The sequence below is a fragment of the Pelodiscus sinensis genome, chromosome 7 (genome assembly GCF_052426305.1).
Source record: "Pelodiscus sinensis isolate ZL-2025 chromosome 7, ASM5242630v1, whole genome shotgun sequence".
NCBI classification, from domain to species: domain Eukaryota; kingdom Metazoa; phylum Chordata; order Testudines; family Trionychidae; genus Pelodiscus; species Pelodiscus sinensis.
The window spans coordinates 47149885-47175518 of NC_143058.1; the positions used below are offsets into that span (position 1 = coordinate 47149885).

The 25634-nt window shown below is 39.1% G+C and overlaps 1 long non-coding RNA gene across 1 annotated transcript; it reads right to left on the bottom strand.

Moving 5' to 3' along the window:
- Positions 1 to 561: 561 nt before the first annotated feature.
- Positions 562 to 25239, bottom strand: LOC112545178 (uncharacterized). The gene is made up of 6 exons (XR_003088615.3): positions 24493 to 25239; positions 17153 to 17286; positions 12819 to 12911; positions 11039 to 11221; positions 5921 to 6059; positions 562 to 2213 (listed from the first exon to the last, which is right to left on the bottom strand). It is a non-coding gene; the product is annotated as an uncharacterized LOC112545178 (long non-coding RNA).
- Between the last annotated feature and the right edge of the window lie 395 nt (positions 25240 to 25634).

Consider the following 25634-nt stretch of genomic DNA (forward strand, 5'->3'; position numbering starts at 1 on the left):
TTTATGGCCCTAATTTTGAGCTAAAAGTATTACCTCAGACAGATTAGCATAAATATTGATTTCAGTGTAGTTACTCCACATTCACACTGTGTGTTTTGAGTGAAAATTCTGGCCATTTCAAAGGGCATTTGGTCACATTACTGAACACCACGTAGCTTGATATGCTTTTCAGCTTCTGACCATGAGATTCTTAGAATTGGAATATTATCGTCCAAGTACCAGGATTAAGGCACATCGGCAGAGCTGTGCGAGATGCATATCACCAGCTCATATTAGGTCTAGCTCTTGCCATTACCACTAATCTATCACTCTGGTGAGCAAGAATTTGGAATAGTTAGGGTGATCATATTTCCCAAAAGGAAAATGCGACACTGTGCAGAGCTCGACCCAACAGTTTTCCCAAGCCACTCCCCTCCCATCACCAGTCACTCATATCCTGCTCCTCCCCTCCCCATCATTCAAACCATGTCTGTCCAACACAGACTGAAACCTTTCCTCACCTCGCCTCCAGCCCATCACCCCCTGCAACAGGCTGGCATTTCTGCTCAGCCTCCTATGCCGCACACACACACACATTCTTTGACACTATACCACATCACTTTTTTTTTTTTTTTTTTTACAAGAGTTGGCATTTGTCCCATTTGCACTTGTCTTTTTGATCAGCTGGTAAAAGCAAATGGGAGAATGCCCTCTTTTGCCCCCCAAAAAGTCAGGATGGCTGGCACAGGGCTTGAAAAAAATACTGTCCTGGCCAAAATGTGACGTATGGTTACTTTAGGATAGGCTCCAAAGGTGTTGTCAAATATATTAGAAAGTTAACATTTGAACCTCTGATCCTCATTCCCACATAGGCCCTGTCAAGCTTAGGGGAGTTTTTCAAATATTTTTTTATTATTGCTAACAACAGTTCACTTCCGCTGGTGCGGACAGAGACTCTGTCGAGTGGAGACAGACCATTGCCTTCGGTTAGTCCTCTGAGCAAGGCTAATTATCATGGTGACTATCACTGTTTGCTGGATCACCTGCTGCTGGTGGAGAAGAAATATTAGCAGTGATGGAAATATTTCCTTAGTGTAGACAGGACCAAAGAGCTCAGAATTCTAAGTGACATAAACAAATGCATTTTTTATATGGATGCAGGAAGACAAGAAGAGAAAGTGAAGTTAGTTACAAAGGGAGTTCTACCAAAGTAAGGATTTAGCTAGGCACAAATACAGTCCACATAAATGATGCAGTATCCTTGGACCAACTAATCAATGTCACCCCTTTTGGGACTCCAATAACCCTAACAGTCTCCAACATACAAGCAAATTTGCAACTGCTTCTCACAACCATAACCTAATCCCGTGACAGATTCTCCCCACCTCAGACCTCCATCCAGGGGTGGATATAGAGCAGGGTGAATGGGGCGGCCGCCCTGGGCCCTGCGCTTAAAAAAGCCCCGCGCATGCGCCGTGGCGCCACCGCACATGCGCATGGCGTCACGGCGCATGCGCCGTGGCAAAGGGGAGCCCCGCGGAGTTATGCTGCCCGGAGCCCCGCAAAACGGTCATCTGCCCCTGCCTCCATCAATATTAACACCAGCATAATATGGTATACTATAGGCAAATCTGAGCTAGTACAGTGATCACTGTATGTAGTAAGAATAAATAAAGAAATAGAAGGGACAATGCAGTTTCCAAACATCGGCAATTGGAAAACATCCTAGGATTAAAAGGTTTCAGCAAAGGAAGAAAGAGACAAGCTAGCATATTTAACACTTTCTCATTGTTGCTAACAGAATTAACGTTCATAATTAATTAATTTATGGACACCTGCTTGATATCAACAGAACAGACACACCCCTGCAATTACTTTCCCTTACAAAGGCACATTTATTTCATTCTGATGACACATGGCTTTTCTAATTTCCTGTGTAACCACCTCCAGCTCTCTGTATATCTTCCCATTTCAAATTGCCAACAGGCTTCATGCATATCTGTAGATGTTTGAAAACAGCAGGAAGAGCTTTTTGATGTTTCTAAAAATGTTCAACCAAAGTTTTTTCTGGGTAAGCACAACAGCGCAATAGCCTCTGTTTGCAGAATCTCTCCTTTAGTTCATGTCATTCATATGAAAGGACTTCAGTCTTCTGAGAAAGAGTGATTTGCCATATCGTTAACATCTGTCCAAACTGCTGTAGTCAGAAGTCTTTCTTATTAATGACAATGCCACTGTGAAAATAAAGCAGCAGGAATCATAGTGATATTGGTACATTTTCAGTAGTCAGCAGAAGACCTTATTTTCTATGATTAGCTCTTAACAATGTCAAGTGAGAAATTTAAATTAACGAGCACTTCACTTATTGAAATTTCAGCACTTTTGCTATTTTCATTGATTTCTATTTACTTTGGCAAACTCAGACACAAAGGACATATTTCTAGATGTGACTAAGCAGACTAGTAATATACTAGCAAAGATGGATAAAGTGATTAAACATTACACTTAACTCTGAGACTACTCTGAAAAATTAACATAATAGAAGAAATAGGTTATTTATGAAGCACTCTTATGGTTTCTGTGTTCCAGTCAGTGTCACCTTAAAGTTATTTTCTTCTTGATCTTTCCATGCTAATGACTGGCCTATAGTACTTTCACTGGATGGTAAATATGGTGTCAACATTTTAATATAATCCATTTAAGTTTGCACTATTTTATTCATTGTTCAATACATACCAGAAAAACAGCAATGTGTCATAGCTACATTCTAGCCTCCTGGCAGAGACCAACATAAAGGACTCAACAATACTTAGCCCTTGTAAAAGTGAAAAAGGTTGAGAAGCACGCAAGGAACTTTTCCTCCCACACCCTTTACATTCCCTGCACGGGGTCCAGCTGCATTTCCTGTTAGCACCACCTACAGTGCTAACCAACTCAAAAGGTACAGATTGGGTGAATGAAAAGACAAGGCCATGGCCCCACTCCCAATGGCTTGTCGAAAGAAATGGTCAAATGGAAAAACAGAGCATGAAATAGACAGGTGAAGCTGTAGGATGGCCCACCCTCCAGGAATGTCGAGGAGTCTCCAGGAATTAAAGATTAATCTTCCAGATGCTGCAGCAAACAGATCACTGAGAACTCTCAGAAGGAATATCCCAGTGGGGGGCAGCACTACCTTGGCACCAGGAACTTCTACAAGATTCAACAATCCATTTTGGGATCCTCTTGGGTATAGGGAGGGCAGGACTGACTTCAGCTCTGCCGGAGGCTCAGTCAGTAGGATAGCCATTTATTTTTCTTCTGGGTGGGTGTATGAGCCAGAGTCTTCAGGAGAAGCTCCAATAGTAAGTCCTAGAAAATCTGACAGCCCTACGCAGTAGACTGTCTCAAGTCTGAGAGCATATGACAGCAACTGTTCTTGGAAAGTTCTTAGGCCTGTATTGTCCAGGTAGTTAGATTAGATTATCACAATGCTCTCTTCAGGCCTAGGAATGTAATCTATGAATCTATAACAGTGCATTACAGTGCACCTGGAGTTTGCTGCCAATCACATCCCAACACCAGTTTGGTTCTGTCCTGACCTTCAAACAGGCTTGTGACCCAGAACTATATGCTGAAGTCAATAGGAGTTGCCATTATAGCCATATGGATGTAACCAGTAGTGAAATTTTACCCTACAGCAGCAGAATATTCCTATCTTCAAAACAGAAGCATGTTTACAGGCAAATTCTGCAAGGTGATAAGATGTCATGCATGCTCAGGGTCTTGTATTTAATCACCCAAAAGATGCATCTACTAAAGCTTGGTAATTAACATGAACAGTGGCCCTGTGTCCATAAAATCTTAGAACCATATGCTGTTCTGGATTTGCATGTGCAAAACCTTCTGACATTACCGAAAGAAACGTGCATGCATCAAGAATTGTATTTGATCCTTAAAGAAGAATCTGTTACAAAATTGACAGATGTGGAAAAAGAACTTCACTTATTTTGACCTCTTTTATGCCACATAGACCACATACATTTAAGTCCATGGGAATTTTTCCACTGATTTCATTAGAAGGATCAGGTCTGTAGGGATTTGCCTAATTGTATTTGTAAGTAAAGTATGAAGCCTATATTGCTTGAAGATTTTGACACCAATACTTTCCCTCCTAATGGCGCACATCCTAGAAAAATAATTCAGGACTGCTAGGCCCAGGGCTTTCTTCTTGAACTACAGGAGCTTGGCCACAGCAAAACACCCTAATATTTACAGAAGGCCAAACCTGCCATCCTTACTAATGATGTGGCGAAGATGACTCACAGAAGCCTCTTGTTAAAATTCTACCACCAAAGTAAAGGGAGGGTTGATTTTGGATGGAGTTCACCCCTTTCTCCAGTCAGCTAAGTCATCTTTAGGGCTCAGACACTTCTGAAGAGCAAATAGTTTGGTTTGGGGAAAGGATCAGATTTCAATCATTTAGTATTAAAAACAGAAAGGTCCTTGATGAGCATGCCTTAACCCACACAACGTCTGAACCAGCAATCCTTCATTCGAGATCACTATACTCAGCGATTATACACTGCATACTGATATTAGTTTGGAAGCAAGATAAATTAAACTAAAAAAAACTTTATTGCAGAATAATAGTGTTCACATGGAAAATTATACTAGTGTAACTATAGTGCTATAGTTATGCTGGTATAGGTTGAACCACTCCAATCCAGAACTCTCTGGTCTGGAAACATCCGTTGCTTGGAATGATTTTAATTAGCTTGATGTCTACTTTTCATGGATGTGACCAACTTTCCTGTCATACAGTTTGTTTACAGCCACCAGTCCTAGGTCTCAGTGTTCCGTATTATTTAGCTCCAATTTACCCCTAAATCCTTAAATGTAGGTAATGCTGCTAGACAATACTGACCTCCCATGGTCTGGAAAATTCTCTGGTTCAGGACTGGTCAGGTCCCAAGGGTGCTAGACTAGAGAGGTTCAAACTGTATAATTATGTCAGTAATTTCCACATGTGGACAAAACAAAAATGTGAACATTTCCCTCAAGTGCCCTTATCCTGTATGTTTGCGAAGTCATCTCGCACTCTTTCTTGGTTACAGCTACAGTATATGAAGGTTTCCGCTTAACTGGGAAATTAAGAGAAAACATTTCCCAATTCCTTATTTTTGTTGTCAGGAACATGGGTGCCTGTGGACAAGTAAATTTTAGCCTGAGCTGAAGGGAAAAATATTTCGTTTCATCTCCTTGTTTACTCATTCAAAACTAAAACAGTTGTAGTTGTACCCGAGTAAAGATTACAGGAGGTCCAGAAAGCCTTTTATTTAGATCACCAAGCCCTCAAGCTACACCTTTAAAACTTTTGGGAAAGTTTGGATTCAATCAAAAGAAATTGTACTGTAGCTTGAATTTCTCTGTCAGTAAGCTACACAATAAGAGACAGAAATTCTGTACTGTATTAGAAGCACTCCATGATTTTTAGAAGAAGAAAGTGAAAAGTCACTTGTCAGAAACTACATTGGGATACTTGGTAGGCAGCATGTAATTATTTGAGCTGGATTTTGGCAAGAGTTTGAGGATTAACCTTGTTTGTAAAAAACATGGGCTTTTTAATTAAAAAGTCAAGATATGATTTTGCATCTCATTGTTGGAAACATCTTAGAAAGGCTGTTGAGCTACTATGCCATGTGATCAGCACTACTCCAAGTTTTCTAAAGCACCAGTTCAATTTTAAAATTATAGCTGATACTTTTTCCTATGGTGCTTCTGTAGCAATGCTAAAAAAAAAAAAGCTACAATGTGCACTCACTAAAACAAACACATTTTAATTAATAACCCTCTTCCCTGCATCCTTAAACTGTGTGTATTTATTACAACCAATGCATTACAATTAACTGAAGCAATGCATACAGAAACATTCAATATGGCAAGATAAGAGTATACTTACCCAGGTAACAAGCGATATAGCTGTGTACACAGCTACCAGCAAGCTCTCTATAGTTTGTAGACAGGTATTTGGTACAGTTGTGCAGGAAAGGAACTACCTTCCCCACAAAAATTTTCAAGATCTTGAAAGAATTTTATGTCTGGAATTAGAATTAAAAGTCAAAATTTCATATTTTATGAACCAGTCCTCCCCCCAAAAAAATGGGATTGGTTCAGCAGCTGAAACAATTTGTTTTGATAATTTTGAAGCATTTTGTTTTTATTGCAATCTTTTTTTATGTTTTTAGTACAAATTAAAGTTTCTAACCAAAAAGTTGGGTCACAAATCCAAAACTTTGTTTTGAAAAAGGTCAAAACTAGATGTCCCAACAATTTCAAAGTTTTAAGAAAAAATGGCAAATTAGGAGATTCAGTGAAACTGAGCCTTTCCTGTGGATAGTTTTGGTCTCAAACCCAGATTTTCTGGTGAAACATTTAAATCAGAAAATTCCCAATCAGTTCTAGTTTGGGACTAAGATTCTTGAATGCAGTTTTCAAATGTGAACAAAGAGATTCCCTTTATTGTACTAGGTAAAGGAAATGTACCAACGAATATTGTACACAGCTATAACATAACATATACAGCTATACTAGCTCCATTATATAAGAATGTTATTTTATAGACACATTAGCCCAGGTTTTTATGCCAATTAGGTAAGTCTTAAGTAAATAAAATCCTAGTTCTACAAAATGTAGCCACAATGTGCTGTGTTTTTGTGCTGCACAGTAAAAGCCTCCATAGGAACTACTTAGTTTAATGGGAATGGAGAGATGAGGGGGATGGAATTTCCCAAAGTTATGCTATTCACCCTCAACCTTGATAATAAGGCCAGATATGTTCTTCAAAATGCTGTTGTCTGCAGCTACCATACACATGCTGCTCCTAGTGTTCAACCCTGGATTCTGTGGCAAGGGCACAGTTGAGATCATGCCATGATGAAGTGAAGGTAATCACAGACTCACAGCACTTGCAGGTAGCCACCCCCCGAAAATGGAACTAAATTGCCTCTGGAAAGAGAGTTAGATATTATTGTAATGAGTCATGGTGGGGTGGGAGGTATCATGCTTGACTTAAGGGCAGGCTTTTCTTATGTTGCCTGTGGGAACCGTTTTTGACAGGTGATCAGATAAAGAAACATGATTCTCCCCCTTCCCCCACCCCATGCAAGAGCAAAATGAAGCCTCTGTCTATTGCTAGGATATGTCTGGAGTGGGGGGGGGGGGGGGAAGAGGACAAAAATTATCTTTTGTGTGGAAACCATCTGGCAGGGAAGGAGAATATTTTGGAGGATTATGATCTCACTATTAAGAGGAGTGGTGCTATGTAGTATGGATACAATTAAACAGTCATCTCTTCAAAATGGAAGCTGAGGAAATAGACTTTCAAATGTGGGGGGGGCAACGTGTTTTAATTAGTTTGCCATCAGAACCTCCCTCTTGTTCCTCAGGAACAGTCTGGACTAGACCCCTCTTGTGGTTCTCTGACCCTATGATAAGAATTAGCTTAAAATAATAATTTAGAGAGCACTGAGACAGATGGTATCAAATGACAGACACTTGGCATTTTCTACCTTGCAACATCAAACTTAACAACCTGCAATTCAGAGTAACAAAGGGAGTACTCATTGCAACTTCAAGTTGAGAGGATAAAAAGGTATTGCTCCAGCATTAACTCCTCTCTTTCATATTGTTACTGATATGGAAATATACATTGATTGCCTGTCATTAAAGAATTGTTTTGCCCCACAATGCAGTGGTTTGCGTATTTCCCCAAAAGCACTGGGGGAATGAATCATTACTGAAACAATTTACTTTCAGTTAGTGCATGAATGCCTTCCCATGATGCTTTGATGCTTTGTTTGTCCTCCTATAAAAATTATTTATGACCCAAGTGTGATCTTTTAAATCAGAATACTTATTCGGAAATCAAAGCTCTAGCATGCTAATGCAAGTAGAAGCCCTGACTAATTTTTCAAAGCCACACTGAATATTCAAAAGCTGGAACTGAAGGAGAGGAGTTAACATTAATTAATATTTGAAGCAGTAAAATAAAAGCAACAGTGAAGCTAATTTTGCAGGACAATTAATCATGAGTCTTGCTAATTACACATGGGATTTTGCAAATGATTTTTTTCTCAGGTAGCAGAGTAAAAATGATAATCCACTACCCATCAAAATCATTGGCTTTTTACCAATGTCCCCAGCAAGAGCAATTAGTGAGAACAGCAGAGCCCTAGTAATTGCATGTCAAGAGAGGAGAATGTTAGAATTTTAATTGCTCCAAATAAAGACCACTTGCTTATACATACACCTGATTGTCCAAAACAAGTCTGCAAACCAGAGCAAGAATGTAACCACTTCCAGGTGTCTGCATAAAAATAACTCTGTGGGAGAAGCACTCTCTAAGCAACACTTGCAGTTTCTGAAAGAAAATATCAATATGCACTTACATTGTGAACTGCAGTGTCATCACTTGGCTATAAGAACTGCAACAAAAATATCACCCACTTGGGGGAAATGTGCATATTTTTATATTTGCCAAATATTTATTGCTGACATTTTTTGAAAAACTTTAACTATCTTCAGGGTGCCAACAGCTTCAAATTTACTGAATTTTAGGATCACGATAAAATGTTTTTAACAAGACATCTCAAGAGAGCATAAAATAAAAATTACCATATTCATGAGTGCAAGCCTGTAAGATTGCAATGCTATAAACTGGATGTCTATAATTTGCATGTGACTTTCTTAATTAAAAAAAAAATCTCTAGTAATTGGAAACCCCAGAACTGTTTGCACTTCATCCCACAACCTTTACATTCTACCTTCTTTTGTTTAATATATGTACACACAGACACACACAATTGCAAATTATCAATAATATTTAACTGTGTATCAAGATCTAAATGATGATGGATACATTTAAATATTGCTTTCCAGGAAATTACTACTCTACTGGTCATGAAGTAGCTTAACACATTTATAGTTTAAACATAATACCCATGTTTTGCTCTTCAAAACATGCACCATTTACTCTCATTTTTAAACCAAATGACCAAATTGCCTTTTACGTGCCTCTGGTTCCTATTGTCTTTTGGTCTTTTCCTTCCATCTCTAAGTACAGCATATTGAGGTGTTAAACTGTGTATTTCCTGCTATTAGCTTTGTTTGTTGGGCATCAAGATGACAGCAGTAACCTTTACTTGCCTCAGTATATTCTTTGCATGTTCAGAATCAGTTTACACTGTTTATTACACCATGATTACTTAAAAGAAAAAAAGCAGGTCATACAGAGTGCTGCTTTCTTTCCTGAATTACCAGCAGATCACAGGTGTTTATCAGACTCCCGGAGGTGATTCAGGTAATAAACACTAGTATGGCAGCTTAAATGGTTACAAGCTTTTCCACAGAACTGAGTCCTTGCAGTCCTATCATTTTGCATATATTGCTCACAAATGGCAAATTATTTATGCAGCCTCTTTAAGTGATTGCTTATGGCTTTTATTTTATTTTTCCAAAGCAGAAACCTTTTTAAGATGTGACAGTTTGTTCCCATGACAAGGCAAAGTATACATTTATCCATATGTCTGATTTGTTTAAGTTCCTGTAGATGCATTTTGCCTGTGACCTTGCTGTGCCCTCCCATTAGTTCAAATGCCATTTCTGAGATAGCACCAAAGTCATAACAACAGTTACTTTATCTGTAGTTGGGTACTGAGGATAACAAGAATATCCAACGTTCTGTTATGGGATGAGTTTTGTTTAGAAATTCTTTATGGGAAGTACAAAGACAGGAGTGGAGGTTGAAGCTGTCAAACATTTTCATAGGCTGGCCCATACCTTACTACAAAGGTGGGTTGCCTTCCTTCCCATTCACGAGTGTTCAAACTACCACCCTCTTCCATTCACAATGACAGAACAGCTCTGTGGCTACCACCCAGGAATTGCTTACATGGAAAAGCAGTGTTAGTGGAGTGTTTCTGTATATTTAAATGTAATTCAGCAGCTGAGAGAAAAAAAACAGCATGATGTGAACAGCCAGCTTTCCATGGACCACCAATTTGAGAACTACTGTGATATAAAATGTAAGCTGTGACCCAGTCCTGTGACCCAGTTCAGTCCTCCTGAGGTGTAACAGTTAATTCGAACTAAGGACTTAGTTCGGATTAACTTCTGACTGCCGCCTGTAGCCGCGGGCAGTCAGTTCGAACTAAGGGGATTTAAAAATGGCGCCCGCCCGGGAACATGCAAATGAAGCCCGGGATATTTAAATCCCGGGCTTCATTTGCAAGTTCGAATGTCTACATTAGCCACCCTAGTTTGAACTAGGGGGCTAGTGTAGACATACCCTAAGGGTGCATCTACACTGCACCATAGGTCAAATTCAGATACACAATTTTCGTAGCTCAAATTGCGTATCTTATTTCAAAGTTATTTTGAAATAACTTATTTTGAAATTTGGCGCTATCTACATATCACTTATTTCAAAATAAATTGCTATTCCGAAACGTCCCTTACTCCTTGTGGAATGAGGCTTACAGGGACGTCAGAATAGTGAGTCTGTTATATTTCGAAATAACAGGCTTGCTGTGAAGACCCGGGACAGTTGTTTCGGAATACTCCGGTATCCCGAAATAGTGTTTCAGTGCAGATGTAGCCTAACAGTCTAAATAGACAGATGTATTATCCCCATTTTGCAAATGGGGAACTGAGGCACAGGAAGATGAAGCAGTTTGCCCAAGATCACACAGTAAGTCTGTGGCAAAGTCAGGAACACACATTCTGAGTCCCACACCAATGCCTTAACTTTAGGGCTATCCTTCCCATGCAGTTGAACACAGCAACTAAATGCGCCATTTTATATCAGTTTTCTCAAAACGCTGTAAAAACTAGTTCAGAAAGAAAGCAGTAGATATTGTCACGCCTTGTCATTTATTGTACTAGGCAGTAAATAATTAAAGTTCAGATTGACCTCTATTCTTTTAATACTCTCTATTACTTGTCTATAATTTAGGTTCTCTAGTGCTGTCTGTATTTTTGGTGCTATTTTAACTTGTCATTGTTGTAAATCTGATCTTACCTTACAGAACATGAAATACTGTTTGTGGACACCAGCCAGTACATATGAGCAAAAGAAAGTGCAGCAGGAAACGCCAGTGGTTTGGGAGAAGTTAGAATGGTTTCCGATAGCTTCAGTTTCATAATTCCAGACACATTGGTGGGTAATAATTTTCAGAAAAGAAAGAGTGGCTCAGCCCCAGATCTTTGTCAAAAGAAAACAAATATAAATTCAAATGAATTCATGTTATAGGAATGTCCCAGGTGATTAAAGCTTGGAAGACTCCAGAACACTTGAGCAGTCCAGGAGACATGTCTTTGTTCATTCGTTTTCTTTTAAAAGGAAAAAATATCACTAACTCAGTGAGGCCACAACCTAATCAAAGTCAACACTGAAATAGTGACATTGGTGACCACTGAAGAAGCAACTTTCTCTTAAAAAAAAAAAAAGAGTAATACATTTAAAAATATTTCACTGCCCAAATAGCTTGGTGTAATCTCAGTGACTTCAAGAGAATTACATCAAACAAGAATCTGGCCCCATATTTTAATTGCACTGTGTTGCTTTATTAGATGGAAAAGTTTTCTCCCACAACACTGTAAACAAAGGAACTAGACAACTGGTACTGAATATGGCACATGATTTGCTAATAGGGCAGAGAAATGTATGCAGTACAGCTGTTTATATCAGGCAAACAGGTGCTTGATTTTGGATTTGCTGACTAACTGCAATTTTAATGGCTTTTCAGTGAGATGTAAAAGGGGAATTGTGGAGTCCCCCACACCAGCTGAGGCTCTGGCCCAGAATGTGTCAATAAAAAAGAAAACTGCTTGGCATTCAATTGCTAGATCTTTTTGGTCAGATCTGGTGGAATTTTTAAGGGATACAATTCAGCATAGAGAGGGCAAGTAGGAAACACAATTTCGTGGAGTTTCAGAAAGGTGCATGACTGTCACTCTCAATAAATTACAGCAATTTATATGGCTTTTTTATTACAGGTGCAAATAAATATGGACACATCATACAGAGACTTAACAATTAACCACAAATCAGGTAAATATACATCTATATGCTACCAAAAAGCCCACAAAAATGCAGGCACAAAATCAGAGGCTAGGTTAAGGATAGATTAATTTATCTAAATTAATATTAAACCCAGGACTCTGCAGCACAGGCTGAAAAAGAAGAACTGGTAGCAAATGTAGAATTTAGATCATATCACCTTCCCTCTTCAGGGGGTACTGGGTCCAAGACTGCCCTATCAAAGCTAACAGCAAGAGAAGTAATTAACACAGCAGTGTTCAGAAAAGAACAAGAAACGCTAACCAGAACAGAATCTCTCAGAGTGTGATTGTTAGCCAAGAAGCAGAGTTCTAGACAGCTCTCAGACTCTCTTTTTTTACATTCTTAATGGTAAAGTATAATTAAAAAGACTGCTCTCCCAAGCTCAAAGACTGTCTGATGTTTTCAAACAGGAGAAGATACTGAGTGGGAAAAAAATAAAACTGCCTATAGTTTCACATTACACAGACTAAACTCAAATATTGTCTTTTGAAGTCAAGCTTAGTTCAGTTTTTCATTCTCAGTTGCTTCACAATCCCTTTCCAATGTATAGCACTATTAAAGGTCAAATAGTGTCCTTCTGAAAAATTATCAGAGAACCACAGTGACTCTAGCTAAATGTTGGTAATGCCCCAATCCCTGTCCCCAACCTGCCCTACTCCTGTCACTGAAGAGATGTATACCCAATCCTGTCCAATCTTATTCCAAATTGCTCCTTACCTTTTTCAATATCATTTACCTTGGCGTTTTCCCTGTTTTACGTTTCCATTTGTGTTCCTACTTTTTCCATTCTTTAACCTATTTAGACAGCTGCTTGGAACCTTTTCAGGTGCTGAAATATGAAAATGTACAGTGAAGAAGAGAAGAAAAAGAAAAAGAAACAGGGCAGCATTTCTCAAACAAGGGGTCCCCACCCAAAAGGGAGTTGAAACCCTATTGTAAGGGGTGGGGACGTCATGTTTTTGCCACCTTACTTTGATACCACCTTCTGAGCTGGGGAACCAGAGAATAGCAGTTGGGTGTCTCTGAAGTTAGCACCACCAGTAGCAGCAAAAAGGGTGGCATGGCAGGAGAGATGGGGTTGTTACTTTTGGGGAATGGGGATGATCATAGCCTGGAATATTTTCAGAGGGGGTCCCAGAAGAGATAAAAGAAAGGTTGAGAACCCCTGATATAGGGTAACAGGATGAAGGTATAAAATATCATCAAAATTTGTCTCCTGCAGGTAGGCTCCTTAAAAATTACCCATAAAGATAAGATTCAGGACCCAGAATTCAAACACTTCTCATGACATTTATTTCTTTTCTTCTCCGGGTAACATTTTGAGTAATAAAATCCTAGAACACTAGAACTGGAAGGGACCTCGAGAGGTCATCAAGTCCAGTCCCCTGCCCTCATGGCAGTACCAAGCACCATCTAGATCAGAACTACTCAACTTTGGAAGCCCCGGGGGCCACAGTGATACTCACAGCACATGCGGAGGGCCACAATTTAAATGTGGTTGAATATACATGCAAATATATATGCAAATAGTTTCACACTGATGGGCATGAATACAAAAATTAAGGCAAGACTACACAACACACAGGCCCCATTTAAGTCAGTTCTGCTGATATTAATAAAATACAATATTTACCCAATTTCCACCCATATGACAGCACTATTAATGAGCAATGACAGTCCAGGAATTTAACTATTAAAACACACATCAATAGAAGACTATTATATTGACTACTTTTTTGTTTTTCTCCCAAACGCGGGCATCCTTTTAGATACTTGAAAACTGCTATCATATCCCCTATCAAGCTGTGCCTACACTACAAAGAAAATTCAGAAAAAGGTATGCAAAACGCAAACTGCAATTTGCATATCTTTGTCTGCTTTTCTTCCAAAAGAGGCTTTTCAGAAATGTGGCCTGTCTACACGGGGCCAAATGTCAGGAAAAAAGCCCTCTTTCAGAACATCCCTTATTCCTCATAAAACGAGGTTTAAAGGTTACTGAAAAAACGCATCTGGTTTTCCGAAAAAAATTTTTGGAAAAGCAAATGCATTCCTTGAACGCAACAGAGCTTTTCCGGGATACATCTGGTATCCCAGAAAAGCTCTACAGTCTAGACATACCCTCAGTATTCTAAACTAAACACACCCATCTTCTTTCAGTTTTCCCTCATAGGTCATGTTTTCTAGACCTTTAATCATTTGCTTTTCTCTTAACCTTCTCCAATTTCTCCACATCTTTCTTGAAATGTGGTGCCTAGAACTGAACACAATACTCCAACTGAGGCCTAATCAGTGCAGAGCAGACCAGAAGAATGATTTCTCAAGTCTTGCTCATAACACTCCTGTTAATGCATCCCAGAATTATGTTTGTTTTTTTGCAACAGTGTCACACTGTTGACTCATATTTAGCTTGTGGTTCACTATGGCACCTAGATCCCTTTCTGCAGTACTTCTTCCTGAACAGTTGCTTCCCATGTGTGAAACTGATTGTTCCTTCCTAAGTGGAGTACTTATTTGTTCTTATTAAACTTCATCCTACTTATCTCAGACCAATTTTTCTAGTTTGTCCAGATCATTTTGAATTATGACCATATTCTCCAAAGCATTTGCAACCCCTCATACTTGGTATCATCTGCGAACTGAATAAGGGTACTCTCTATGCCAATATCTAAATAGTTGAAGATACTGAACAGAACCAGTCCCAAAACAGACCCCCGTGGAATCCCACTTGTTATACCTTTCCAGCATGACTGTGAACCATTAATAACTACTTTCTGAGAATGGTTATCCAGCCAGTTATGAACCCATCTTATAGTAACCCCATCTAAGTTGTATTTCCCTAGTTTATTGATAAGAAGGTAATGCGAGACAGTATCAAATGCTTTACTAAAGAAAGTTAATAGAAAGTTGATAAAGAAAGTTAGACATTTTCAGCATGAATTAGCACAAAGCTATCTACCATGAATATAACTGAATATGACTATGATTGTAATAAACTGGAAAAATGCAGCATCCAACAGACAAAGCTCTTCTATATAATTAAAGTAAATCTAGAATTCACTATGTAGAGTCCTTGGGTGGCTGCAATACTCTATATGTGAGAGCAGATCAGTGTTCCCTGTAAGCTGTGCACTTATGTGGCTGCTCAGGAGAGATTCAAATGACACTCAGCCTGATTATCAGAACACCCACAGCTAGATGCCTTGGTGCACTTAAAATTATTCTGCGCATGGATGGAAAATATTAGAGGAAACATTGGAGCAGATACAATCAGCCAGAAATCCCTTTCATTAGGAGCTAACTACTGCTTCACCTTGTGTGACTATGCTGTGAGACTGAGTGAAGATGCCACAAACAGCTTTTCCCCTCCACCACCACGAACCAGGCAAAAGTTAGCTGTGCTCAGATGCCAAGTGGTGCCCTGTGATCACAAACGTGGTTTTAGATATGGTTTGAACCTTCCATGGATGTCTGTCCCAGGAAACAGGTGCTGGGGAGAGGAGTAATACACATACATACACTTTTCTTCTGCAGCAGCTATATGGAGCACCTGCTGCATGGGCTGCCCCTATGCTCGTCTAATAATTCATCTATACTCATCCTGTTTTGCTAAACTGCTTCAGTTGCACACACCAAGTTCGGTTAACAAGAGGAGAATGTAGTTCTAAACTCTGTAAGAGTGACTGGAGATAATAGATAATAGCTCATAATAAATTTCATTCTTTAATTAAGAAAAGGGAAGGGTGCTCTGTAATTATCTATGTATAATAGATAATTATTATGTAGCCTTCAATTTCTCCACTGCAGGGAAACATCTCATACTATTTTCAGGAAGAACTGAACTCATGGCTGCAGATATATACCTGTGTTTGTTGCCAGATCATTTCCTTATCACTGAATCTGTGGCACATTAAGTCAAAAGATACTCCCAAAATTACATTTTTCTCCTAACAACATAGGCTACACCAATGGCATGGCTTTCTTTCTAAATGCTTGCACAGCATCAAAACAAAGTCATGTGCATGTTAACACACTGAAAGCATGACTATGCTATGCAGAAGGTCAACTTTTTTATTTTCCTTTAGCCTCCAGGTCTCCATTCCAAATCTATCCCTTCTGCAGAATCCAGCAGAGTTCACAGTGTAAGCTCCTCAATCTTATTAAATGTCACAGAGCTTGAGTGGTCAGGAAAGGAGCACTCATTGGGTGGATGGGGAGCAATCAGCAATTGAAATGGTTCTCATATATAAATATTAAGTCTCAGAGCGGTAGCCATGTTAGTCTGTAACTTTGTAGTTTTTAAAGTTTTAGTATTCCACAGGACTGTTCATTATATAGAAGTATAGTTCATCAGTAGTGCTACCCGGCCCAGATAGTGAAATGATAATGGGACTAAAACACTTAATACATCCACTACTTGCTATCTCTTCTTTCCATAAGAAGTCCTCCCCTTTTCTATCACTGTTTCTGGCAGGGGGTTCACTCTCACCACCATCAATGCTTTAGCAAGTACATCATTCTCTGGACAATGAGGTAAGATCAAACAAGAGCCTTCTTGATGAAGTTCACACCCAGGGTCAAGATTCCAACTCTATAATGGTCCTGAACCATAAAAAAAAAACAGAATTCAATGCCATGTCCTAAACTTGAAGAATGCTCAGATCTAGACATTGATCCATATCTGCACTTTATGAATTGAACCCAGCTCTGAAATTTTGTAATAAATTCCTTTAATTTCATCTCCTTATTTCATCTCTACATGTTTCTGACTCAAAGTAGATCCTTTCAGGCCATGGCTCTAGTACTTTGAATTGTGTCTCTTCATCATGTATGCTATTTGATTAACAGGTGACCTTGGCACTAACCCTGGTCCAGACTTTAAAAAAAAAAAATGTCCTGAGCCATGTGGATGGAGATGCAATGAAATTAATGGGATGAATACGGTCCATCATACTGTGTCAATGATTAGGCCAAGTCTGCCATTTGGTAATAAAAGGTAATATATGCAGAGCATTAGTCATTATTTCATAATTATTCTTATTTATTTTACTTTAATACCAGGAATAGCCTTACCTGAAATGCAAACAGTGTCCCGCTATTTTCTCAACAAAGCGTAAGTTTCTTCCTTTGTGCAAGCACAGTAGTGCTTCACATCAGATGTACTATTCAACTCACATCTCCTTTTCTGTGGAGTGGGGAGAAAGCTTCTGATTGAAAGAAAAAGCAATCTTCATATTAGATACACAATGGTAAAGACCATAATGGCATCTAAAAGCATTTCCAGTAACACTAACAAAAATTTATTGCTTTCTATATGCTTGTTAATTACATTAATCATGATGAACTCTAATATTATCTACTAATAATCTTATATTGATATAGGTATAGATGCAATGTATAATATATATAGGAATTCTACATTTGTCTGCATGAAGGACAAATGGAGTGCACTTTTTTCATTACAATTTCAGCTGCATTTTCTTCCTATGCCTTAGGTAAAGTCAATCATATATTGCCATGAAAAGAAATCCATAACTCATACTGTTCTGAGGTCAGTATTTCCTATTTTGGGGAGAGAAGGTTCACTTAGTATTGCCATAGAGCCTGTTATGTAGCTCTGAAAAAGGGGTAGCACATTCAGAGATTTACAGGCTTCAACTGAAAACACTTTATGAATGTTAATAAAATTAATCTTCATATTCAAATTCCTTTTATGCATTTAATTTATCATCTGTTGACAATAACATTTTATATTTAATGTTGGAGTAAAAAAGGTTTCACAATAAAATGGAGAATGTCAATAAATATGCCTAATACCTCTTTTAAAAAGTGCTCATATTCATGAGCACCATATATAAGTTTTCTGACTAAACTCTGTCAGCTCTTGGATGTCAAGCAAATGTTTAACAAAAGTCCACAGCATGCATTTATAAGTGAATTTATAAGCATGAAAGTGAATGCTGTTGAAGTATGTGCTAATAAAGAAAGGATTGTCCACTGGTTGGGGGCTAGTCCAGGACTCCAGAGATGAAGGCCAGCTCTACTGCAGGCTTCCTCTGTGACCTTGGTTTACATTGAGTTAGTTTCTGTGTGCCTCAGCACTCCACTTGTAAAATGAGGATGGAAATAGTTCTTTTTCTCACTTGGCATTGCGAGGAATAATACATAAAAGTTCTGAGGTGCCCAGGTACTATAGCAATGAGGGCTAGAATGTACTCTACATAGATAATGATCATATTAAACCACAGTATCTACTATGTATCAGTGAAGATCAGTCACACACACCATAGACAGTCAGAGTGGGTGTTGCTGAAATAGTCAGCCACAGAAATTAGATGTGACAGGACCAATAGGTCATCCAGTCCATACTTCCTGGGAGTCAGTGCTGCTTGTGCTAAATCAATGTGGAAATCTATAAATTGGCAGTTCCTATATAATTACATGAGTGTATTCGATACCCATCTGTTCTCCAGAAGCTAGATCATTATGTTTTCTCATTCTAGGGTTTTTCTCCCCCTACCACCACCCCCCAAGTCCAATGGATGAGAAAAAAAATTAGAATTGGTCAAAAATTCAATCCAGATTTTTTTCCCCAACAACCTTTCTGTAACCAAAAACTTTCACAAAAGCTTTCTCTTTTTAAAATTTACATTTTGCCATAATAGGACATTTTAGAATTTCAAATAATTTTTGTTCAAAATGTTTATGTTTTCATTTCTTCTCCCTATTTTTGTTTCTTTCATTTATTGTTGCTACTGAATGCAGTACCACAAGGGATGCCTGATTAGCTATTTTAGAGTTTTTCTTTTTCCTTCACTTTTGCAGAAATCACAAAGAAAAAATTAAACTCTACTCTGAAACTTTTCAAAAGTTGGAAAAATGTTGAAGAGTTCTGGGATAGCAAAAAAAAAACCCCTACCACCTATAAACTACCAACCCCAAGGAATGTGAGCTTCATAGAATCATAGAAGATTAGGGTTGGAAGGGACCTCAGAAGGTCATTGAGTCCCAACACTGCTCAAAGCAGGACCAATCCCAACTAAATCATTCCATCCGGGCTTTGTCAATCCCAGCCTTAAAAAACTCTAACAATGGAGATTCCACCACCTCCCTAGGTATGCCATTCTAGTACTTTACCAATGCCTAGTGAAATAGCTTTTCCCCCAATATCCAACCTACACCACCCTACACACTGCAACTTGAAACCATTGCTTCTTGAGGACTGCTATGAAATTCTCACCCCATTCTTCTCTTCTGCAAACTAAAAAAGCCCAATTCCCTCAGACTCTCCTCATAAGTCATGTGATCCATCCCCCATTTTTCTTGCCTTCCAATGCACTCTCTCCAATTTGTTCACATCCTTTCTGTAGTGGGTGGGCCAAAACTGAACACAGTACCTCAGATGTGGCCTCACAGTGCCAGATAGGGATGTGTGTGTGTGGGGGGGGAGGGGGGGAAAATCACTTCCCCCTATCTGCTGACAATGTTCCTGCTAATGCAACCCAATAGGCTGTTAACCTTTTTGGCAACAAGGGAACATTGTAGACTCATATCCAGCTTCTCATCCACCGTACACCCCAGATCTTTTCCATCAGAACTGCTGCTTATCCAGTCAGTCCCCAGCCTGTAACAGTGCTTGGGATTCTTCCATACTCTGTGCAGGATTCTTCACTTGTCGTTGTTGAACCTCTTTTGTCAGACCTCTTTTGGCCCAATCCTCCAATTTGACTAAGTCATTCCAGACCCTAGCCCTACCCTGCAGCATACCTACCTCTCCCTCCCCCCTTACTGTCCTTCATGAACTTGCTGAAGATGCAAACCATCCACTCATCCAGATAACGATTGAAGATGTTGAACAAAACTCGCCCGTGGACTTGCCACTAGGGTGCTCGCTTGAAACCACTGAAAACTAGACATCAAGCCATTGATCACCAACCCCTGAGCCCGAAGATCTGACCAGCTTTCTGACCACCTTATAGTCCAGTCTGCCAGCCAAGCTACTGTAACTTAACAGCAAGAATTCTTTCAATGAACTCAGAAGCAAAAAGGAAAACGGGGAAAAGAAGGAAACCAAAAAGAGAGAGAGAGATGATTTTTTTAAATATTATTCTGTTCTGAACCCTGAAAAAGAGGAACAGCTTCAAAATTTCACATAGTTTTTGTAAAATTGATATTTTCATTTTTGAGTAACTCTAGCCCTACACTTTCACTAATATAGTCAAGAATATTTATTATGAATGATTTTTATTATGATAATGCCTTAGGACCAACCAATATTGGTGTCTCTCTTGTGCAAGGCACTGCCTAAGCAGAGTAGCGGACAGTCCTCATCCAAAGAGCTCAGAACTAAAATAGGAAAAGTAGACAAAGAGTAGGGGGAAATAGTGTGTGTAATACACACACTAGAACTATATCTAACTATATAGAGGGGGAAGAGAATCTCAGTTGTTCTCTGCATCTGAGCTGTGATGCTGCTTTTTTAAGTATTGAATTCACTCCTGCTGCCCAGCTTTCCTTATTCTAACTGTTCGTATTTACTGCCGTTGTGCTCAGCCTAAACCAGACTGTGCTGTGCCTACACAGGACAAACTGCTTTTAATTGTCACTACTGCAGAGACACTCTAATGAAGGATACTCAATTTTGAAAAGTATAATTTCCTTATTTGCTTATTTTTTGGAGGCATCTGCATCCTTTACAGTTCAGATTTCACCTTTATTTTTTTCTGTGTTTTCAGAACCAACATATTCCCAAATATTTCTCAATGATAGGATGTCCAGATGGGACTGCTCATCTGAATCTGATCATCAGGCTACTGACTCAATCTTACTAAAAACCCCTCAAAATTAATCAAAGTTACTCAGAACCTGGGTGAAGAGAATCAGAGTTTAAAGGAGAAGCAGATCACCTCTGCCAGAACCCCAACAATACAGAATCATAATCAAACCAAAATTAGAATCAGAACCAGATCACAGTTGACTCAATCACCCAGAATTGAAATGAGAATCGAGTCACAGCCAACTCTTCCAATCTGTGAATGTTGAAATCTGTTTTAACTGACAAATATGTATGGACATGGCTGTGTTCTTTTCCAGTCATCTGCGTGACAGGGTCACAAAAATGATATAAACACCCTAGATTCTTCACTTTGCCCCAGAAAGATTATCTGGCTTTTTTTTAAAAAAAAGAACACGGTGTTTGACTCTAAAGGAAAGAAAGAGCATCTCATTCTCAGTCCTTAGTTGTAAACTAATTTTATTGCACTTAAATCAAATTGTCAGCTCATACGTCATTTCCAGCTAGTTCTATATACTGTATATTTTATGTCTGTGGTTCCATGTTGTACTTCAGAAATACATTCACACAAAACAAGTGTATTACAAGAACAGAAAACTTTAAAGCTAGAACACCTTAAAGAACAGGAAGTTTCTATGCTCTAAGAAGTTTATGTATTATATTGATTTAAGAACTGCCAGACCAGACCAGACCAGTGACTTAGACCAATGTCTTGTTTCCAACAATTAGTCATGGAAACTCCAGAGAAAGTTCCAAGAAATCCTGGAATAGTCTATCACGAATAACTTCCTTTTGGATAATTTTCTTCCTATTGCCAGACAGTTAGTAGTCATTTTATGCCCTGATGTATTAGCATATCCCAATGTTTCCTATCTATATGAATGTAAACATCCTATCAAACTTTTGGTATCAGGGACTTATGGTTACATGTTCGATTCACTGTGTACAGAAAAGTCTCAGAGGGGTAGCCATGTTAGTCTGCAAATATAAAAACGAGTAGTCCTGTGGCAGCTTAGAGACTAACAAATCATATATATAGTAGCCCAGTGTCTATGAGTCTGTAACGCCGAAATGCTGACTGTTCCCTCTAGGCGGCGCTGTTGCCTGAAATGCTGGCTGTTCCCTCTGAGCGGCCCATGTTGCATGGGGAGTATGGGGCCCAAATGGCCGCTTGCTCCCCCGTGGCAGCCCGGCTGAGCAGCGCAGAAGTCAGCCGAGCGCCACAGCGGAGAGGAAGGGGGGGCGGGACAGTGACATGCGGCGTCACCGCCCCGCCACCCTTCGTGTCCTGCCATGGTGCTCGGCTGACTTCTGCACTGCTGCATGGGAGCAAGTGGTGCAAGCAGCTGTTTGGGCTCCGCGCTCCCCATGCAGCACAGGGAGTATGCAGCCCAAAAGGCCATTTGGACTCTGTGGTCCCCCAAGTGAGAGGCAAGAGGGGGAAAAAAGCTGGGAGAGAGGGGGGGAGGCAGTAGGAGGAGAGAGAGAGAGACAGAGCGAGAGACCGGAGGCTCAGGAGAGAAGACTGACATGGAGGAGAGACCTGAAAATCCTGTCTTATGACGGGCTAATTGGCTAGTTATTATATATCGTGAGCTTTTGTGGTCAAAATCCACTTCCTTGGAGCACATCTACACTGCAAGGCAAAAGTTGATGCAATGTCAGCTACGTCAATTGCGTAGCTAAAGTTGAAATAGCTTAATTAGGCTTTTGACGCTGTCTACAGGGCAGGAAATTGAAGGAAGAACACTCTTCATGAGGAGTAAGGGAAGTCGAAGGAAATGAGGGTTACGGGAATCAGAGTAAGAAACTTGCTATCTCGAAATTATTTTGAAATAATGTCTTGCTGTGTAGACACGCTCTTTGTTATTTCAGAATAATATCCGTTATTTCAAGATAATGCTGCTGTATAGCTCTATCCTCCGTGAGTTCATCTAAGGAAGAGGGTTTTGTCCACAAAAGCTCAAGATATGATGAGTTAGACTCTAGGTGCCACAGGACTACTCGTGTAAAGAAAAGTATATACATGCCTACCACACATTTTGTGTGATATGCAAAATATGTGACCTTTCGTGAGGTATGAAGGTTTCATTGGCACTAACTTGGGATCACTTCCACAGCTTACTCATGGCTTCATTGCTTGTGAATAAAAAAGGACCATTAAAATTTTTACACCACAAAACACTATTATGTACTTTACATATGCCGTTTTATTCAAAACAAATAAATGTTACATTTATTCTGCATTTCTACGATATAACAATGAAATTTATTTTTTCATATGCACACATCCCCATGGACAAATTGTGCATTTTTGAAATTTGTTAACTTGTACCTTCAGAGTTATCTTTTGCACTTATGTACTCTATCTTACTTAACAGGACATTTGATTGATGGGTTACTAAGTTATATATAAGCAACTCAGTACAGCAGTTTTGTAATTATGGGACATCACAGCAAATACTGGTCAATGAAAAAGTCCCATGTTCATATTTTCATAGCAAAACCAATTATTTGCATTTAGAGAGAGCTTCTAAATTGGACACTATGGAGTTTTACTCTGTTTGACTGAAGCTGGATTCTATGAATATTTTATGCCCCGATTATACCACTCTTCTGAGCTCTGCCATGTCTACAATGGACCTGAAAGGTCAGCTTAAAGTATGTGTGGCTGGAGTCAGCTTACCTTAAGCTGAGCCATGGTGACATCCACACTGCAGAAGGCTGATGAGAGCAAATGCTCCCATTTGCTTCCTTTACTCCTTATAAAAAGGGGGAGTACTGGATGCTGGCAGGAGTTGCCCTCAGCGTTTGATTTATGGGTCTCTGCTAGACCCACTAAATTGAATGCTAGAAGTTCGACCTTTGGAGTGTTGATCTTGCAGTAAGTATTGGCGTTCCCCTGGTGTGTTCTATCCTACTAGCTTCAGTGGAATAGTAACAGAAAAAATACTTCTGTGGGTGCAATGGTGATTAGCATTGAAGGCACTAATTTTATTTTAATCCTGCACATAGATTGTGACGTACTGAGGGAGATTTTCAAGTTGTAGGTAGGCATCTAAGTGTCATTAGTGCCCTTAAAAATCTCCCCGAAAATAGCTGAAAAGAGACCTTTAAAATTACGGCTGAAATTCTGAGCCTAGTTCTGCCCTTAGATTGACATGTAAGTGTAACTATTCCCAGGTTACATCCACACTGAAACACTATTTCAGGATACCGGAGTATCCCGAAATAGCTATCCTGCATCTTCACAGCAAGCCCATTGTTTTGGGTTTGCTATTCCTATGTCCCAGTAAACCTCATTCTACGAGGAGTAAGGGATGTTTTGGAATAGCTCTTTATTTTGAAATTTGGAGCTGTGTAGACAGCGCCAAATGACAAAATAAGCTATTTCACAATAGCATCCAAATAAGATACATAATTTGCATGGCTCAAATTGCATATCTTATCTCAAGTTAGGTGCAGTGTAGATGTACCCTCAGAGAATCTGAGGGCAGATCCAAGCTCTCCATCCAGAAACTGATCCCCTAAATATATTGCTGCAAAAACCTGGTACTATCTCAAATCAGTGCCCATAGTAGCATTCAAATTCTATTATAAAAGTCTTGAACATTCTTACCTTTGTCTGTGCCAAACTGTGACATTGCTAGAACTGGTAGTGGGGGTTATTTAATGTAACCTTTATATTATGTGATGGCTAGATAAACTTTATTAAAACTACCTCTCATGTTCCAAAAGAATGTTGCTGCATTATGTAGCTCCCTTAATGTTCATCCTATTATATCTCTGGTTACCATGGCAATATCCTCCTAGGTATTTGTAAGGTCAGAAAAAGAAGAGCTAACCCTCTTACTCCTAGAATAACTAATGTGGTTCTGTTACTGGCTTGATGTAAATAGTCTCAGGTGACAGCAAACTATACATATAGTCAATTACAACTGTTCAAAGGAAATGATTTGTTGTAACAGCCACTGTTCAACCTCTGTGACATCAATGTTTCTATGGCAACAGTTGCCTATTGCACTGCTTAGAATTGAGTATTGATCAAAGTAGGACCAATGCTATTTCAGAGACTTGCTACTTTTCTGTGTGGCAATTTACGATAGGAACTCATAACATCACTGTATATTTCAAGCCCCAAGGAACCAATTTAGCAGACAGTTACAGTAGAATATTAGCAGAGGTCAATAATGGAAGTCTGATTATAGTCCTAAGACAATTATTCAATGCTTTTGTTGTCTGCCCTTTCAACATTCCACCAGCTATTAAAATTTTCAAATAATAATATTCATGCCTCAAGAAAGTGCTGAATTCATTCATCTTCTATTTTAAACTTTATTTTTCATTGTTATGTTACCTATCAATAAAATTATTTAGCTATATTAGCCAAGCTCTGACCTCTCAGAGGTAAATAACTATTGATCAAGAAGTAAAGCTCTAGTGGTATACTCAGAGTTTCCATTAATGGTCTCATTGGCCCAGCAGATAAGGTGATTCTTACCGAAATGCAGACAGTATGGGAGTGAAGGATAACACTAGGCAATTCCTTACCCTGAACAATGAGATAAAAAACTACTGACCCCAGCTATATGATGAGTTCTTCTCCTAGTTCTGTTAGCAGTAAAGTAGAAATCCTACTATAAAATAAAATCATTTTAAAAAGAGACGCATAGAAAGTGGAGGAGTTTTATAGGAGCTGTTTTCCATCCCCTTCACACAACCTCTGCATCTGTGCAATCAAAGCACTTCATAAAGAATTAG